This window comes from Podarcis raffonei, chromosome 3 (assembly GCF_027172205.1).
Source record: "Podarcis raffonei isolate rPodRaf1 chromosome 3, rPodRaf1.pri, whole genome shotgun sequence".
NCBI lineage: Eukaryota > Metazoa > Chordata > Lepidosauria > Squamata > Lacertidae > Podarcis > Podarcis raffonei.
In genome coordinates this window covers 41,677,768-41,696,760 of record NC_070604.1, presented here as the reverse complement: position 1 = coordinate 41,696,760, position 18,993 = coordinate 41,677,768, and the positions used below count along the sequence as shown (strand labels likewise).

The following is an 18,993-nucleotide window of genomic DNA, read 5'->3' as shown; positions in this document are numbered from 1 at the left end:
GTACAAACTCTCGCCTCAAAAGTTGCTCACATCAAAGTGTGAGGTTACCTTCTTAGACCAGGAGGAGCCAACATGGTGACCTCCAGATCTTGCTGGAATACAACCCCGATCGTCCCCAGGTTGGCTGGGGCTTATGGGAGTTGAAATCCAACAGCATGTGGAGGGCAGTACATGTCTACCTCAGGGCCATAGCATGTTGCTGTGAAAAATGTGAGCTCCTTTTTGAGCCATTTCCATCCACATCAAATTTCTTTGTGTCCTCATTTGGCCTCATAATGGAGGCTATAGCCTGAACTGCTTGATTTGAGTTTGATTTCTGCCAGTTTGGGTCTCTCCTTTGTGGTTTTCATAAAATATTATGTGTTTTCCCCATGTGAACCAGTTTTCCCCCTGCACCTTATGCAAACATGTGTTGTATTGTATACACACTTTTTTTTATCTGTGTGATCATTGGGCATTGAGCATTTGTTCTTGACAGCAATGAAATTTAAGATTCATTGTTCCTAAGTTGTATTACTTATCAATGTAAACTTTTTATTGAGTAAAAAAAGAGCCTATCAAGTTCAGCTGGAAACAGAAATCAATTAAAACAAAATGGCATTATAGAAGCAAAAGGCAACAAAAGAAAACGAGGGAATAAGTGTGAAAGTTTTTAGCACAAAGTACTAATACACAGGGTCAGCTTGTACTTTAGAGAAGAAAAGCTTCAATTAGTTAATCAAAGGATATCAAGGAAAGGAGAAAATTAAAGGGGTGACAAGGAAGGGAGGTGGTGTTAATAAAATAGACTTATGTGAGCTGATGTAAAATTGAGTGGAGCAGTACAAGTGGAACAAAGTTGGAGAAATGAAGGAAATCAGACTTCTTTACCATGTATGTGCATGCTTTAATTTGCCTTATTCAGTGTCCTTAATTATCATAATCAATGCTCTTAAGTCCCAGTACCAAATACAGTATATGTACCAAACAAATAATCAACAGTAATCCAAATGTTTCTATCTTCCAAAATACTACAAATTTTCTATTACTCTCTGTGTGTGAGAAAGTGAGAGAGAGATCTCACTCTACAAAGTGCACATACTCAATAATTCAATGAATTTCATCATGAACCCGAAATTCTGGAGGAAACCTATTCACTGAAAAATCAAATGAACTGAAAAATTACGGGCTTCTCAGCAGGGATTTGAAGCAGCACTAATCAAAGGTATAGTTCCTGGCAAGCTTTCTTCATGTGTCACACACACACACACAATCTTTTAACAGCTTTGCTTCTCTTTTCTGAATTATCTGTGATGAAAAGTGGTATATCTGTATTCCTAAAATGTAACCACTCAGAAGTGGACACAATAATCTGGGCTGAGAACAGTTGCGCTGTTACTGCCTCCTATGTGCAGCACACAATGCTACTCATAATGTAGCCTCAAATGGCATATCATCTGCAGCTTCCAGTATACTTTTATGAAATATACATGAGCCTGAAATCTCCCTGCCTTTCCAAATGCCTAAAGGCAAAAAAGGAAAAAAGGGGGGGGAAATCTCCCTCCTTCCAAAATGTCGTTGGATGAATTGATGGTGATTCAGAGTGATTGTCATAAAATGGTAAGACAAAATATCCAGAAACAGATGGCAGATAAAACACTTTAGCCACTTTATTAGTACTGTATGTCCTCAGTGTTTTGTAACAGAAAGAAATACATGAAGCTCAACTGTCTACAGCAAGGTAAGCTTGTCCAGGTTATCATAACCTTTTCGCAGGTTGTCTCAATGTATCATGTTATAGGATGAGACTATGTCAACCACTAAGTTTAAATGTGTCGTTGATCATTATCTGATGCCTCAGCTGCATATTACCTTGGATTACAATAAAAAAGTAGGATTTATGTAATTTACATAGATCAGTATACTGGGCACTGAAAGCAGTCCAAAATGAAAATGTCCACATATTTATGGATCATGGAAGATAATGAAATTTAAAGTCACTTCCAGGTGACATTTTAAAGGATCATTTGTCCTGGTTTGTTTATGGGGATATCAGTTGACTCTTTATTGAGCATTATTCTCATTCATTTGCAGGATAGACAATGCTGCAGGATAGACAATGTTGCATTACATAAATGTTAATCAACACTGTCCAGTGCATTTTCCTGTTGCTTTCCATATAGCAAGAAATTCCAATTTGGAGGGAAATTTGCTGATTTAGACTTGCGAATGAATTTCTTTCCAGAAATGATAGCCATCAGTTCTTGCAACTAAAATCACCTAATATTTGTCTTCCTATGTAACCTGCACAACTCCCAGTACAAAAGTGTTACGGCTGCAAACAGTAGACAGTTGCAGTGTAAGTAAGTATAATGTCTGCTTGCAAATCAGCTTGGAACACGCAGGGAATGAAAAACTGCCCATTTAGACTTTTGGAAAAGATGTTGATCGATGAAATTGATCCTTGTTTTGAGTGATTGTCCCACCCAGGGAGATACTTTGAATTAAAACTGGTGCAAGAGGTTCAGATGAAAACCCTATATGTTGTGAAACATATACTTTCCTAAGCATTAAACTTTCTGTTGTACTTTTTTTTCTGTACTGCTGATAAACTAACATCAGTTCATCTAGGGGATTGTTCCAAAAGGAGAAAACCACTCCCCATGTCTACGTGCAGTTTGTATTACCCAGGTGCAAATGAATAAGCCCTAGCTACAATTTCTGTATTTCTGTCCCTTTTCTTTAAAGATGCTGATTGCACACTTGAGGTTTCTGCTGAAGATGATGACAGTCTTCCCACGGTTGGAGAATCTGTGTGATTGTGTTAAAATATTTGTTTTTAAGAAGTGTGTTGAGAATGTATGTCATGCTGGCTTCTGGTTACTTAGGCTGCGATCCAATACCTATTTCCCTGGGAGAAAGCCTCATTGAACTCTGCAGAACTTATCTCTGAGTAGAAGTGGGTAGAAGTGCACTCTCGGTGGATCTCAGATAAGGGTCATTTGAAGGGCAACAATTCCTCTATTTTCATTGTTAATGAAATTTAATCTACAGTGGTACCTTGGGTTACATACGCTTCAGGTTACATACACTTCAGGTTACACACTCCGCTAACCCAGAAATAGTGCTTCAAGTTAAGAACTTTGCTTCAGGATAAGAACAGAAATTGGGCTCTGGCGGCGCGGCAGCAGCAGGAGGCCCCATTAGCTAAAGTCGTGCTTCAGGTTAAGAACAGTTTCAGGTTAAGAATGGACCTCCAGAACGAATTAAGTTCTTAACCAGAGGTACCACTGTATAGGCAGGACAACACACAGGATTTAGTCAGGATGAAAAGAGCATCATGTTGATGAGACTGCTAGCAGCAGATAATGGTCCGTCTACAGTTGATCATGCAAGAATATGCCATCTGCTCTGGAGTAAAAATTGTTTTTCTGCCAAACAAGGCGGGAGAGAGTACTTAACCTGAGGTACCACTGTACATTGATAAAGGCGTGACTGGAGATTTCTGTAGGGCTGCACCAAGATATTTTGTTGCTTGCAGCAAACGACAAAGTGTCACTAACATCCCCTCATTTCACCTCCAGAAGACAACCAGATGGGAAGTGCAATCTTTTAAAACAAAACAAAACAAAAAAACAAAAACTGGTGATGGGACAGTGTCGTTCAATACACCTGAAGGCAGCAGGCTAGCTTAGGAGGTATGGCGTATTGTCTTCTTTATGCAGTTCCAGATTTCCCTGCCATGTAAAAATTTTCATCCTTATTATCTTTCGAAGAAAAATTTATCTTATGTAGAAAAATGGAAGGGACATCTGCAGACTGATGCAGGAAGGCATGGAACAGAATATGGCTGTAAACTTCTCAAATCTTCATCCTTGAATATTAGAGCACTTATTTTAAAATTAGAATCAAGGTGTTGTCTAACATCCAATCAAATTTCACTTATCAGCAAGCCATTCATGAAGCTAGAAAATATGTGGCAAAACCATATATGCAGTGTTGGTAGGCTGTCCTAAGATAAAGAAGTAAATTTGGCTAGTTTTTGTTTTGGGTTGAACTGTAAACTGAAATGTATTGCTTATTTATTATGTATACTTCGGAGTTGGTTGATGTACTTGCAAGTACCTTGAAATTTCCCCCTCTTCAGCAAGGAAATGGTTTGTCTGCACTGATATTACTTCTCCAGTGCTCCACGGACAAGCAGAAACAAAGTGCACTTACCATATTCTTCGCGCTATAAGACGCACCAGACCACAAGACGCACCTAGTTTTTGGAGGAGGAAAACAAGAAAAAAAATATTCTGAATCTCAGAAGCCAGAACAGTGAGAGGGATCGCTGCACAGTGAAAGCAGCAATCCCTCTCTCTGTTCTGGCTTCTGTGATAGCTGCGCAGCCTGCATTCACTCCATAAGACGCACACACATTTCCCCTTACTTTTTAGGAGGGGAAAAGTGAGTCTTATAGAGCCAAAAATATGGTATATTTCAGCATGGCCATGTCAGGTTTTATAAAAGAAAGTGGAAGAGGTTATTCCAGTGATGGACAAACTTGGCCCTCCAGGTGTTTGGGGACTACAATTCCCATCATTCCTGACCACTGGTCCTGTTAGCTAGGGATGATGGGAGTTGTAGTCCCTCCCAGCTGGAGGGCCAAATGAAGAACCTGTCCTCACAATTCTGGCACAAAAACCTCTGCATGTATACTAAAAGCAAAAGGATGAAGTTGTGTGTGTGTGATTGATTTACATTTATGAATACATTTCAATCCCACCTTTTCTCCAAGGAGCTCAAGGTGATGTACATACATCTCCTTCTCCCCATTTTATCCCCACAGCAACGACCCTGTGAGTTAAGTTAGTCTGAGAGTGAGTGATTGGCCCAAGACTGCCTAGTCAGCTTCATGGCTGAGTGGGATTTCAACCCTCATCTTCCAGGTCCTAGTCCAGCACTCTAACACCCACAACTTCATCTTTTTGATTTTAGTATAAATGCATAGTTTTTGTGCCAGAATTGTGAAGACAGGTTCTTCATTTGTCTTTCAGTTTGTTTTCGTTGGCACACAACTTGTGCTGTCAGTACTGCATTATAATTTACTGCCCCAAATAGGTGCTCAAGGAGGGCAAACATTAAATCAGACACAGCTATGCTTCCGTCTTCCTTGCACACAATGAAAGGAGGAAAAACCCTTTATTTGGCTTTCCTGTTGAGTTCCTATCCAGACTAGGAGGTAGTTTCTTTTGGGGTTTGTAAAACATCCTTGCGCAGTGCCATCTAGTGGTTTCATGCTTACAGAGGTAAAAGCACAGAAACTGTAGCAACGAGAACCACTAACAAGCAAAGCTGACATGGCTCAAGTTGAAACTGTTCAATCTTCAATAAAGATAAATAAATAGTAAGAGTAATCTGGCTCTTGCACAATGAGTTTTGAACTTTCTTACCATTTCTAGATGTCTAAACTGCTGAAAAATATGATGCATACGCATAAATATTTTGTAAGGATCCTAAGTTGTTAGGCATAGCCCATTAAGTGTTCATGGGGAAAGTACAGTATTTGGCTAATAAAAGCAATAGATTATTACAACTAGCTATGACCTGGTAAAGGGAAAATATTTAGCAGCTATCCAGGGTCAGTATATAGTTTGGAGCAATCTTGCAATGTCGAATATAAAATTCAAACCACTTTGATTACGGTATATCAGATTTAAAATTGGATTTACCCACTTGGATGTGGTCAAGGAGACCATGTCTTTTTGTCAAAATGATCCCATATTTAAAGGATTATTTTTAGAATCTGTTGGGGTTTGGAGGGGGTGTTCATTTCAGCAGTGTGTTAAGACTGTGTGATGAACAGCTTTAATGATGATCCCTAACCTCATCCATGAATGCACTATGTGTTCTTAGGATTGTCACTTTGCAGCTGTATTAGGGTCTCTTTGCCTCTGCATTTCCCTGCAGCACTGGTTAAATTATGGTTAGAGCTTTCCTTTTTTTTTTTAAGTTAAGTGCACTGATTACTTTAAGCTGGCGATACAAAAAACGATTGAATCATGATATTGCAGTTAGTGAACCTAGAGCATTTCCAGGAATATAACTTCTAAGATGTGGCCCTGTTATATATGAATGAATGGATATGGTCACAGTGGGTATACCACATTAAGTCATAGGTAAAGGGACCCCTGACCATCAGGTCCAGTCGTGACCGACTCTGGGGTTGTGGCACTCATCTCACTTTATTGGCTGAGGGAGCTGGTGTACAACTTCGGGGTCATGTGGCCAGCATGACTAAGCAGCTTCTGGTGAACCAGAGCAGCGCATGGAAACGCCATTTACCTTCCTGCCAGAGCGGTACCTATTTATCTACTTGCACTTTGACGTGCTTTCGAACTGCTAGGTTGGCAGGAGCTGGGATATCGAACCGCTGACCTTCTGATCGGGAAGTCCTAGGCTCTGTGGTTTAACCCACAGTGCCACCTGCATCCCTTACATTAAGTCATAGCTCTCCCTAAATATCCTGGGCTTGGTAGTTTGCTGTGGTTGCTGGGAACTGTATCACTGTGGGGCTATCTAATAACTCAGCTCCTATAACAAACTGCAGTTCCCAGGGTTCTTTGGAAGACTGTCAATGCGGTACAAGCAGTGGAGGTTAGTCACTTAGGACCACTCCATCATATGAAGTTTAAAGCTGGGGGTGGGGATAAAAGTTTTCCCCAAAATAATAAAAGTACATGATTTCTGATCCTTGCATGCTCCCAGCAGTACATTTGAACTGCTTTAGACATTTATGCCAATCTCCCATTCTCTGGCCAATCACTTCTTTCCAATCAGCCAATCCCAAGGCAAAACTATTGCTATGGCTTGGAGTCCTTCCCACCCATCTCCAGGAAGAAAAATACATCCATGTAGCAACTGCTAGGACATTCCTATTTACTCCTGTGTTCTTAAAACCTTAATTTGCATCCATATAGGCAATCCAACCTATGAGAGCACAGGAGCTATCAAGCAGCCACCCAAACCTGCTCACCAAATGCCTGAGCTTTTGACCTCAGCGGCCTGGCAATTTGGCAAGCCAATTGCAATCATTCTTCCATTCTGAGCATGCTCATAAATATTTGTTTGCAGAGCAGCCTACTGAGTTGGACTGCAACTCCCATCATCCCTGATCATTGGCTGGGGCTAAAGAGAGCTGAATATTTGGAGGTTTGGGGAGGCTGGCGAAGAGGATGATGAAAGTTCTGGGTAGTCTGTAATTCTAGGTTGCTAGTTATTTTGCCCTGCTCCCCCAGCTCATACTACTTTTTCTTCTTCTAATTCAGAGTACAGTAGCTTGAACTTAATTCCTCCCCTTTTTCCTACTCTTCCAGCAAATGACTGGTACTAAGTGTTCTGCGACAATTGTTGCTTTTCTCTCTGCTGCCCACAGAAGACTTCGCTGTTTTTCAAAGTGATTTCTCAGCATAAAATATCATTAACTGCTGGGTATTTTACTTTTCTGTTATCCCTGGTATATGAAACTATGCATCTTTCCTTGAATTGGATGCCTTTAAGTTTTCACTTTTTAATCCCCGGGGGTTCTTTGTATTTGCTATATCACTGAAAAAGAGTGTGCTGCTGGTGGTGGAGAGAATATTATTTTTTCACAGATTGCTCCTTGAGATTGGATTTACACGTTTTAGCTATTTATAAAGCTGGCCAAGCAGGATCAGCAGCCTTAGAAGTAGCCTCCATAAAGGTCTTGTTCAGGCTTAGCTTTTTGGAGACACACATTACCTCCTATTACTGTGGTGACCACCTGAGTTCTTGTTTTACACTGGCCGTCCTGATCCTGCAAATGTGGCTTTGATGCTATGGGGTCATGAAAACACAAGTACCAGATGTTCTGGTATCGGACTTATCCACACACACCCCTTTAGTTGTATCAGAGTAAAGGCAGGAGCTCCCACCCTCACCTAATTTGGCTTGATGAGGTTGGCAAGTAATCAAATCTGATTGGTTATGTGTTGTCACCAAAAAGCCAGCTCAGACTGAGGGGGAATGTTTCCCACTGCTGGTAAGGAGCTGGTAAGGAGCGAGAACACTCCAGCAATACTTGCAACCCCCCCAAAAAACCAAATGGCAAGGGAGAGTTCTTTAAATTCCACTATTTGGGCTCTCTATTGAGAATTACTAATATTTGATGATATTCATTAGGAGGGCCTAGTGAAAATGTCTATTCTTTTCTGAATGCAGTTGTAGCAGACTTTGCGAGTGTGCACCCTAGGAGATGCAGACAAAGGTGGGATCTGCAACAAAGTGTATTGTGCACTGTTTCAACCAGCCATGCCATCCTCCAGGACATAGGCATGTGCATGAGGTTTGAAAGGTGTGTCCAGGCACACTCTAATGTTGTTGTTTTCAAGAAACAGTGGTCATGGTGAGGAGGAAAGAGTATGGAGCAGCAGCCTAACTCCCTTAGCTGCCATGACTGACAAGGAAGCAGCAGTGAGGGAGAGACAACAGTGGAAGGGAGGAGGAGGGAAGCCAACAGAGGGAGATGTGGGCAGAAGAAAAATACTGGAAAGGACCAGCAGTTTCTGCCGGCATCTGTTTCTGGAAGTGTCTGTGGGTTGATTGGTTCCAGTGGCAGCGCTGGAGCCAATCAACCCACAGCTGCTTCCAGAAACTGATGCCGGCAGAAACTGTGGGTCCATTGCAGCCTTTTTCTTCTGCCTCTTTCTGTCTCAATCTCAGACCACAGTCTCAGAGTTTTATTACTGCAAGGACTCAAAATCATTCAGCCTGAGCATAAGTTTTCAGTGCTAGGGTTCAACTATGTGTAACTTCTCCAACTACTCTTTAGTATATTTAAATGCATCAAAGGTTTGTGTTTCTCAATCAGAGTAAGGTGCTTCAAGAAATATTTGTTGCCCAGGTATCTCTTTTTCTAGAAATTAGGTACTGACCAAGCTCAATAAAGTGCTTGCAATAGCTTTCTGCTGGTCAGCAGATTAGCAGTACAGTGGTACCTCTAGTTAGTAACTTAATTCGTTCCGGAGGTCCGTTCTTAACCTGTAACTGTTCTTAACTAGAGGCATGCTTTCGCTAATGGGGTCTCTTGCTGCTGCTAAGCTGCTGGCACACGATTTCTGTTCTCATCCTGAGGCAAAGTTCTCAACTTGAGGTAACTCTTCCAGGTTAGCAGAGTTAGTAACCTGAAGCGTTTGTAACCTGAGGCATTTGTAACTCAGGGTACCACTGTACTACTAACCTGTTGATCAGTGGTCCAACAGCCATCGCCAATGAGCTAAGCCAGACAGCAAGCTCTGACCTGGAGTCCATCACCTTTTGTTGAACCTTCTGGTGATGATGCCAAATTAGCTGCCTTCAACACAATGATTTCCACATCCCTCTGGACATCAGTCGTATGGAAAACAAGTCATTCACCAATCACCACCCCTTTAGCAGCCTTTGCCTAATAATCAGTGCCTCCAATTGGTTACAACTGCTGTGTTTCTTTTAAAGTAGAAGCCACACTGTCAGCTTGTCATGCACAGGGGTGTCTAGAGTGACATTGCCAGAGGGAGTCCAATTATCAAATTTGAACATCATGGTTTCTGACAAACTAAGCAGTGCATTAGAGTATCCTGGTAGTATAATCGAACAACAATGGTAATATTAGTACACTCACAGCCAAATGGCAAAAAGGGAAAGAAACCTAGTTTGGAACTCTTTAAGACAAAGTTGTATTATCAACATTGTTGTGTTATGATCCTGTGATCATCATAATAAAAATTGATTCATAGACATTATTGCACAAAGTTTAGCATTTTATTTTATGAAAAGTTTATAATTTCAATATTTCTAGGAAGCATATACCTTTTTGGTATCACACCTCTAGCATTCACAGCACCAACAGAAGCGCTAATTGTGAGTAAATTTTGCCCACCCCTGGTGCAATAAGTGTTAGAAAAATGTAATGTTTCTGTGACAAAAACACCACAATAACCAAAAAGTGTCTGCATTCCTGTACAGTGGTAAAGGTAAAAGGTAGAGGGACCCCTGACCATTAGGTCCAGTCATGACCGACTCTGGGGTTGCGCGCTTATCTTGCTTTATTGGCCAAGGGAGCTGGCGTACAGCTTCTGGGTCATGTGGCCAGCATGATAAAGCCACTTCTGGTGAACCAGAGCAGCGCTCGGAAACGCCATTTACCTTCCAGCTGGAGCGGTACCTATTTATCTACTTGCACTTTGACGTGCTTTCGAACTGCTAGGTTGGCAGAAGCAGGGACCGAGCAACGGGAGCTCACACCGTTGTGGGGATTCAAACTGCCAACCTTCTGATTGGCAAGTCCTAGGCTCTGTGGTTTAACCCACAGCGCCACCCGCGTCCCTCATACAGTGGTACCTCGGGTTAAGTACTTACTTCGTTCCGGAGGTCCGTTCTTAACCTGAAACCGTTCTTAACCTGAGGTACCATTTTAGCTAATGGGGCCTCCTGCTGCCGCCGCGCTGCCAGAACACGATTTCTGTTCTCATCCTGAAGCAAAGTTCTTAACCCGAGGTACTATTTCTGGGTTAGCAGAGTCTGTAACCTGAAGCGTATGTAACCCGAGGTACCACTGTACTCAGAAATGGAAAACTCCAAAGCATTTTAGTACAGGAGTCCCAAGAGTAGCTAAAAACAAGAGACAACTCAAAGTCATTGATCTTTCTATACACAAACTTCCTTTTTCAGTGTGTCTAGATGGCAACATCAGGCAAAACTTTGTAGTTTTGATGACTTGCTGGCCTTCTGCAGTATTCTCAGAACCTGCGATGAATATAGATTCCCAAAGATAGGCTGACTGTCATTATCTGATAATGTCATAGCCATGGGAACTTTATAGAGTACTTCATGCTAGATAAATTATCCATGTTACTAAATTGGCCTGCTCTTTTAAAGACTGGGGGAAATCATGGAGCTGTCCACCTCAAGGACAGCGCAGAGAAAGAGTTTGTGTGACATGAATATATGGACAAGGAAGTTCTTCCCTACCTTTCATTCACTTCAAAAGGAACACTGTAGTTCAGACAACCTGAGGGCAACAAGCTCTACTTTCTGCTTGGATTGGCTGCCCTGCAGAGTGAACTCTGTCGTTCAGCCAATCCCAGCTAGCTTGCTCTCACTGCTAATTTGCTGATTGGTTGTGAAAGCAAGCCTCCCTTGCAAATACACAATGCTGTGATTCAAGAGCTTTTTTAGAGACTCCTCTGTTCCAACAAATAGACTGTCCTCGCCATTTTTTTCCGACCTAGAAAGAGCGGTCTGATTCTAAACTCCCTTTCTCTCTCCATTCCATTCCATTCCTCTCTCACACACAGTTCCAGTTTGATGTTAAATTTCATATTATTAATCCAGTTTCTTCCACCTTCACTTTTTATATATTTTAACCTTGCATTCTGGGGAGGGTTACCAAATCAGAACTGTAGAAGAAAAACTTTGAAAAACATCCATAGGCTCCCCTCCCCCCACCGTCTATGGCACCAAATGAAACCTTATCTCAATTCCAACCTTTAAATCCTTGTAGCCGAGATGTTCTGCAGTTTGTCGTCTCATCACTTCTAGCACGTGCCTGTAAATTACTCCAATCAAAGCCCAATTAGCAGGATATCCTCTGCTTCCAGGAACGGATTGGGTGTGTGTGTGTGTTTCGCATCAGTCGGAGTGCTGCATGCACCCAGTGCCTTTGCCTGCCCTCGCATTCCATAGGGAAGTGAGTGCCAGACCACAGGGCAATCCATGGGTGAAAGCCTGTTCCTCTCCCACCCAGAGAGGAATTCAAAGAAAGAGTTTTTCCCATCATTCTTTGTTTATCTCCATCTTCCTCTCCCTGTGATGATGAGAGAGACCTCCATTCCTGGTGCAGGCAGAAAGAGAAAGTCTCTTGTACCTTTTCTTCAAGACTGAGCACAGTGCCATGAAACTGAGATGGCCATACCATACCTATAGATAGTCTCTTTATTTCTTTGATGTAGCCCCTTGAAGATGGGCTGTATAGTCGCAAATGCATTGAAAATTTGGTTATTTTTCATTCAATAATCTTCTGTTCACTTGTACTAGTCTGCCCCCTTCATTAGCAATGGAAGAAACAAAGTTGTCAACTGTTCCCGTGAAGACTTGGGGTGTGTACTGGTGTGGGAAGCCTGCAATAGCAGTTGTAGCAACAGTTCCCACCCTGCTCACGCAAAAGTGGAACAGGCCTTAGCAGCATGTTCAGCCCTCAGATAGCATGCACAGACAATCATTTCTGCCCATATTATATTATTGTAGATGTTGCATTGTCTCTGCATACTAATAGCAGGGCCAATAGCTCTCAGACTAGACATTTACTGGTTTTCTAATGAAAGCCTAAGCATTCTTTGTTTTGAAGGATATTAACATCCTTCATGAGACCAGGTTGCTTAGGTTGCACTCCTATATATCAGGGCTGAGAAACTTGTGGTCCTTCAGATGTAGCTGGGCTGTAGCTTCCATCATCCCAGACCTTTGGCCATATTGGTTGGAGCTCATAGGAGTTGAAGTCCCAAAAACATATTGAGGACCGCAAGTTCCCCATCCTTGCTATATACATATATCATTGAACTCAGTAGGGCTTACTTTTGTCTCATTCATCCTTTAACTCCTGTAAACTTTAAAGGACAGACTCACAAACTAAGTGATAGTAGGGTGCTCCACAAAAATCAGTCTTTGGACTTTCTTTGTCACGTGTTTGGAGTAGGTAAGCTCAATGGACATTAAAACAGTCCTACACAGAATTCACTTAGCTTGCTATTGCTTCCATTTGCTTTCTAAAACAACAACAACAACAACAACTTATTTTTGACATTAGCTCTTCCCTTCTGCTCAGAAGCACTTTGTGACACTTTGGTAAATGTGAACCATCAAATTTTAGTTCACAGAATTGTTTGTAACAAGTGGTCCAAGAAAACAGAGAGTGTTTGTATCATTCCATTCAATTAAATCAACATAAAAAGAGTGATTTAGTATTCTGTTGTTGTTCTTTGAAGACATGCAGATGGCAGCAATACTTGGAAAAGCAAAAATTGTTTCAAAGCTGCCACCAACTGTTACACTTGCAAACTGCAATCCAAAGAACTGACTTTGCACTGAAATCCACACTGATACATTGTGTAACACGGTGAATTTCTCCTCTTTCACTATTTCTAACTCACAGGACACACACATACACACAGCTCTTTTTTTAGTAAGTCGCACAGAGAAACAAAGAGAATGCTCTGCTTTCTGATAACTAGAGTGCAATGAAGAAGAGCCTGCTAGATCAGACCAATGCCCCATCTAGGCCAGTGCTCTGTTCTCACAGTGGCCAGCCAAAAGTCTGTGGGAAGTCTGACTAAAAGTGCTTGCAGCTTTTAAATGTGACTATGCAAATAACTTTACATGAATCTTTTTGAGGCTCTCTGGGATCAATTTTCCCAAGCTTCAAAATTGTGTTATATACAAACCACATACCAGCACTCTATTTTGGTTTATTTTCCCTCTAACAAACCATGTAACTTCCTGCATTTCCGGCAGCTATACTAAAAGTCATGTCACCCCATGGACTGATAGAACTGCAGTGTCTTTTTTGAAAGCTCATTAAAGCTTGGTTCACGCAACCAGAAGATTATGTGGCAATTCTTCTTGGACTTTACCTATTCAGGTTGGAAGTCCAGACTTCACCATTTTGCACAGGCCAGCTTCTGTAGATGATGCAGCCAATCCTCTGGATACCGCAGCTGTGGTTGACCCACTGTGTATAGGTGGATGAGCTGCTGACCTATGGTTTTTTAAAAAATAACTTCTGCAAAACACATCCTGTCTGTGAGATACTCTTATTATTCAGGGTGATGGCAGTGGGTAATTCTGAACACTACTTCACTGCCTCTGCTGGAACAACTTGGTACGTAAGGCTGCTCCCATGACTTTTGGTTCAAAAGAAGAAGTCAATGAAGGTAGTCTGTTTTCAGAGACGGTGCTAATGCACCATGTCCTTCTGCAGATGTTGTGTTCATTTCCTGTCTGAATGACACTGGTGTCGGAATCAAGCCTTAGTCAGAGGAATTTGCCACTCTCCAGGCACCCGGCTTGAGTTCCTTGTTGACCTCCCCGTCTGCGACTCCCGGCAAGATCAGGCGAGATCTCAATCGGCGATCCTCCTCTTGCGTGAGAAGAACACACCACTCCTCCCCTGCCACCCCAGGGAGGGGAGAGAGACAGACAGAAATGTATTTACATGCCTTTATTTCTGTCCTTCCAGCAGTACAGAGAAAACGTGTCTGCACTCTCTTAACACCAACAGCAGAGAGGGAAAGACTCCTCCCATGTACTTCCAGTAGAGATCATATGACACTCTGAGCTAACATCCGGTGCTCAGTGGTGTGAATAGACTGTTCCTTTGTTCGCACGGTACAGTCCCATACGTCAACATCCTGTTTGGCTTTCCAGCCACCTGGAGCTCGCTGCTGCATTGCTCCTTTTTCGTAACAGTCACTGTGTGGGAAAGGCTGATCTATACTGACTGACATTGAGCAAGGGAGGTTTTCACTGACGGCAGTAGAAATACTTATTAGAATAAGGATCACCTCCTTTATTGCTATCATAAACAGAGGAAAATTATCATAATCAAGGCTTGTTATGCTGCCACATGCTTCACTGTCCCTGGTAAGGACCTCCAGGAAACAGCAACTATTTACAGCCGTTAGTGGCCTGGAAATAATTCATCTAAGTCAATGACTGTTTCCAAGCTTCAGCAATATAAAGGATAAAGCTTTTGGATAAGACAGTGGGAGCACAATATTTCCATCTGCATCCAGTAGCTTGTTCCTTTGTATCTTATAAACCATTAGATTAAGGGGTCAGCAAGTGAACTGCATCCCAGGACCTTTCTGGGTCTCTGGGTCATACCGCCAACCTTTTTGCCAACCTAGAGATAAGGGAGGTGTGTGGAAAGAGTGGTAGCTGTGAAAACAGGACCTACTGGCATCCCAATTCAGGAACAAGTGCAGGTCTCTTAGACACACCACTGCCCTACTATCATTTCTTCCAAGTGTCCCTCTTGGAAAGCAAGTTGGTGGCCAGGTCATCATTAGAGGAGTCTTTCATCATGCACTCACCGAAGGGCCTTGCACAAAGCATAGCCTTTGGTTCTCCACTCCTTCCCTATATCTGCAGTATTGTTATCACCCTTTCACGGGCCACAGCTGTGGAACACTTTTCCATGTTCAAACGATAAGTTCTTCCAGAGCATGAATGGGAACTTTGCTCAATGATGTGTTCTAAGAGGCAGGCTGCTGCTGTCTGAGTGGTAGGGCTGGCCCAGAAGCTGTCACTCGAAACAAAACTCAAAAAGAGCCAGCATCAAATAAATTCAGACAGTTTCATCAAGGCAGCAGAGTACTCAGGGTAGTAACAATGGGCTCGCCTAAATTTCCCTTTGTCCTGCCATGTCTTCCCTTTGTTCCGTGACTTCTGGGCATGGGCCCAATAGGATTTTCTTTTGTCCCACTACTTTCCCCAAGAAAATCTGCTGTTTACTGCTGAACCAGAATAAACGTCAAGTTGTGGAAAACCTGATTGGTGTACACGGTGGGTACTGATGGAAGTCACAGACTTGGATGGGCCCAAAAATGAGAAAAAGATCAGAACTTTTCAAGGAACTGAGTTTAATAAGAAAGCATGACAAAATAGTAGTTTAATAGTCCCAGAGGCAGAAAGGGAAAAGCGAGAGGAAGATGAGGGATGGGGGATGGGGGGGCCTGTTCTTCCATTACGAATTTCCTGGAAAGGTGTCCAAAGGTACAAGGGTGGGCACCTTGCCTGGAGCTGCAACAAATTAGTTAGCAGCAAAGTTAACACACGAGGCTTGTGTGAGAGGCTTGTGGAAGACTCGAGGCTCACTGAGCTTCTGATACTCCCATAAGGTGGGATGCTAAAAGGCTTAAAAAAGAATTGAGAGGCAAGATCAAAAGAGAAAATGTTGCCTTGCTCCTGTTTAACAACGGCAGCAACAAAATAAGGTGTTTATGTCCCAGTGGGTTTGAAAGTGCTTCGTAAATATTACAAAGTAGGACAGGTATGGTTTCAGATTGGATAGTGTTGAGATTTTAGCTGAAAGGCATAACCTGCACTGTTCCATTTATCGATGGGGCAGCTTATATAGGCAGCTTATTGGTATAGTAGCTTATTTTTGAGAATATCATTGGCTCCAGATTGATCTGGTATAATGAGCCCAACTTGTGGTCTGAATTTCACAATTGCTTTTCCTTTAGTCTAGTTACCTGAAAATGTGCAGGGCAATCTTTGCCGGTGTTGCTGAAAGATTGATTTCCGAGAAGCACAAGAGACAAGGCAGCAAGTCAGTGGCTCCAAAGGCAGTAACAGGTCAAAAAACAGTGTGGTCTGTAATAAAAGGCAAGTCTCTCCTAGGGTACTTACATTAAAGCCAACTGAAAGATCAGAGCAGATGCAACAAAGAGGATGGTTGAGAGGGGAAGGTGGCATTCAGAAGTCTGGAGACAACTTTCACTGGAACAGCATCTGAGAAAAGATTAAGGAAGCATACAGGTGATTAGATAAGCAGCAACACTCAACCTGAGGAAAGTGCAGGGATTAGGAAACTGTGGCCCTCCAGATGTTGTTGGATTCAAACCCCATCAGCTCAAGCAAACAACCTAGGATGGCCTTAGTGGTGTTAAGCGGGGTGGGGGTGGGGGGGTTGGTGGAGAATGAAAAGCCAACAAGGAAATCCCCAAGGATAAATAGGTGAAAGCTTTGGCTTGTTTGCATACAGTATATGCCAACTGGGAGGAAGCATGATCAAATGTTGCTGTGTTTAGTTAAAATGCTTATACTCTGCTTTCCAGACAGTACAAAGCATGTAACGAATTGAAACAACCAGAATTAAAAACTCTGAGACTATTTTTAAAAACCCATATAGGGTGGAATTCCCATCCCATAAACATATAGGGTAGGGTTCCCATCCCATCAGCACAAACTTTGCATGAGGGCTTCCACTTGCACAAATGGGGCTTTCTCCCTTTCCTGGCACCCCCAAAACTGGCTTTGGGGGGTCAGGAGAACCCCAAGAAGAGCATGTGGGGGGAGCAGAAGGGAGATTGTTCTGTTTGGCAAGCTAGAATGCTAGCACTGACAGGATGTTCCCCATAGCACAATGTTGAATTCCACGTGTAATTTTATTTTTATCAGATCAAAAAATCATGGTCTAGATTAAAATCGCAAGTGAAATAGGAAGCAGAAACACTAAGTACAATTTCAGCAAAAATACAGGAGTATCAAATGACACTGCAGGCACCAGATTGACTTCTTCTGGACTGGTGTTTCAGGGGCACAGCACCAACACAGAAAAGGCCCTGCCTCCAGGCTGTTAACTGCCTGGCCTCTGGTGATGATCTGAGTAAATGGACAGGATTGTATGAGAGGTTTTTATTGCTCCCATTTCCCTGGGCAGCCAGAAGCTCAAGGCATTCACTGATAAATCAGGTTTGGTTTTCCATATATTTGCAGGGCAGAAGCAGAAACCACTACAGACTTACATGATGTGGCATCAAGAAAAAGCAACACTACTGGCCTGGAGGCAAGATCAGCATTTGCCCCAGAGCCCAACAAACCCAGAACAAACCTGACTGCATTTCCAAGGGTTGTTTCTGACCAAGTTAAACTCAGTGTGGAGCCACTTAAATTAATGAACTTTACTTTGAGTGGGTCTATTCTGCCTAGCACTAAAACTGGAAGCAACCCCAAACTTCCACTTTCAGCATTAAACAAATCCAGCACAAGGGGTGGGGGAGAGAGAACACCCTCTCCTTTTAGCTGTGTGTGTGATTTCCAGGAAAATGTAATGCATTCCATCAGTAACAAACCAAAAGGAAGGACACCTTACTTCAGTGAAAATGGGCACTGGAACATCTTGTATTGATTCTTTTAATTGGCAAGTCCTGCCCTCAAAGCACTCAAGGAAGAAGGTGGCACTGCAATGCGATTTGCCTCATCATCATTACAGAAGTACCCCAATTTGCAGAGGGCGAGAAAACTGACGTTGCTTTTAAAAAATGCAAAGCAAATATTAAGCCTCTAGAGTTGTTTCCTTTTCTTTTGTCCCCATATGTTTCTGTACTGGTTGAATCATTGCCACATTATTTTTAACTTCACCAAAAACCAGTAAGAAACAACCAAGTCACTTTGGCAGAAGTTCTGTAGAGAATATTTATCATCCAGAAAGATATTTACTCCGCCGTGTGACTCAGTGCCATTGAGAGAGGCTACACTTCATAGAAATTCGGCATTTAATTATATCCCATAGATATGCTATTGAGTTTTCAGAGCATGAAGGGCAGGTGTAGTGCTGGTACTTGAAAACAACTACCCTGAACTAAATATGTGTGCTAATGAGCCCAGCTTAGGAGGGTTATCTCACTTCCAATAGCCCTTGTTTTAATCTGGAAAACAGATCCCCACGTGTTGAGCAGGGCACACATGAGCAGCATAGAACGATGAGGTCGCAAGCTGGATCAGGCCCACCATAAACCTGTCTTCAGAAAGCATGGTGGAACTAGAAAGGTGAAACTCATACAGACTGAGTTATTTCTGTTCATGTAATATATCCATTCACAAAGGTGTGAAGCAGCAATTGTATCAAAACCTTCCATCAAATTGAAACAACTTCTGCACCTTTTCTACATAAATGTAAGGCAAAGCTTTGCACTAAAGGTCACTCCTTACCGATTAGAAGATTTTCTGAGTCCTTTGGATTAGTTATTTGGACCAGCCTGAAGCACAGACATGCAATGCAGGATACATAATGAGGCTGTAGGCAAGATCTTTGCAGTGGTGAAACTGACTACATGCCTTCTCGATCCCTGTCTATCCCTTGGCTAAAAACATCTAGTAGGAGGGAATTGACTGCATGGGTCCAGTGGACTCCAAAGGGGACTTTATAGGAAGAATTTGGCTAGTTCAGATAAAGGTTAGGATAAATGA

The 18,993-nt window shown here is 42.4% G+C and overlaps 1 long non-coding RNA gene across 1 annotated transcript in view; it reads right to left on the bottom strand.

Moving 5' to 3' along the window:
- LOC128410274 (uncharacterized) overlaps positions 1 to 18,993 on the bottom strand; it is a 47,570-nt gene that overhangs the window by 11,840 nt on the left and 16,737 nt on the right. Inside the window, exon 2 of the long non-coding RNA XR_008329442.1 lies at positions 16,432 to 16,533. This is a non-coding gene — a long non-coding RNA (uncharacterized LOC128410274). The remainder of the gene's footprint in view (positions 1 to 16,431; positions 16,534 to 18,993) is intronic.